Genomic DNA, 1,023 nt, shown 5'->3' with positions numbered 1-1,023 from the left:
GTGATTGAGCGGGAGAGTAAGTAGTATAGGACATTATCCATTGTTAGGGAACGGTTGTAATGGTAGTGAGAATGTAGAATCGTCTTTGGAGCGGACCTGGGAGTGGCAAGCATAAGGGACGAAGACGGGGAAACATGTCGGATGCGATCATACCAGCACTAAAGCACCGGATTCCATCAGAACTCCGAAGTTAAGCGTGCTTGGGCGAGAGTAGTACTAGGATGGGTGACCTCCTGGGAAGTCCTCGTGTTGCATTCCTTTTATAATTATTTTTTGCGCCTTGTGACAAACATATCGCACGTGCGCGATATATATTAATCCCGTTATATTATTTTTGACGTTTGCGATATGTTTAAGCTCGATGCTCATTGCTCGCGCATCTTGGGGCGGCTTTCTGGCGCGAAGAGCGCTTTCTGAAAGGGGTGGAAAAAACTCGTGTTGCTGCGGTATGGAGGGAGGGGTGGAAACCGTGGAAAACTCGTCTCCGTGATTGAGCGGGAGAGTAAGTAGTATAGGACATTATCCATTGTTAGGGAATGGTTGTAATGGTAGTGAGAATGTAGAATCGTCTTTGGAGCGGACCTGGGAGTGGCAAGCATAAGGAACGAAGACGGGGAAACATGTCGGATGCGATCATACCAGCACTAAAGCACCGGATCCCATCAGAACTCCGAAGTTAAGCGTGCTTGGGCGAGAGTAGTACTAGGATGGGTGACCTCCTGGGAAGTCCTCGTGTTGCATTCCTTTTATAATTATTTTTTGCGCCTTGTGACAAACATATCGCACGTGCGCGATATATATTAATCCCGTTATATTATTTTTGACGTTTGCGATATGTTTAAGCTCAATGCTCATTGCTCGCGCGTCTTGGGGCGGCTTTGTGGCGCGAAGAGCGCTTTCTGAAAGGGGTGGAAAAAACTCGTGTTGCTGCGGTATGGAGGGAGGGGTGGAAACCGTGGAAAACTCGTCTCCGTGATTGAGCGGGAGAGTAAGTAGTATAGGACATTATCCATTGTTAGGGAA

The 1,023-nt window shown here is 47.7% G+C and overlaps 2 non-coding genes across 2 annotated transcripts; both read left to right on the top strand.

The window, feature by feature from the left end:
* The first annotated feature begins 139 nt into the window (after positions 1-139).
* Positions 140-258, top strand: LOC119348373. The gene has a single exon (XR_005168907.1). It is a non-coding gene; the product is annotated as a 5S ribosomal RNA (ribosomal RNA).
* A 367-nt stretch (positions 259-625) lies between these two features.
* On the top strand, positions 626-744 carry LOC119348372. Its single transcript, XR_005168906.1, has one exon. It is a non-coding gene; the product is annotated as a 5S ribosomal RNA (ribosomal RNA).
* The last annotated feature ends 279 nt before the right edge of the window (positions 745-1,023 follow it).

The sequence above is a fragment of the Triticum dicoccoides genome, unplaced genomic scaffold (assembly GCF_002162155.2).
Source record: "Triticum dicoccoides isolate Atlit2015 ecotype Zavitan unplaced genomic scaffold, WEW_v2.0 scaffold90394, whole genome shotgun sequence".
In the NCBI taxonomy this organism is placed as follows: domain Eukaryota; kingdom Viridiplantae; phylum Streptophyta; class Magnoliopsida; order Poales; family Poaceae; genus Triticum; species Triticum dicoccoides.
This window is presented reverse-complemented; position numbering and strand designations above follow the sequence as displayed.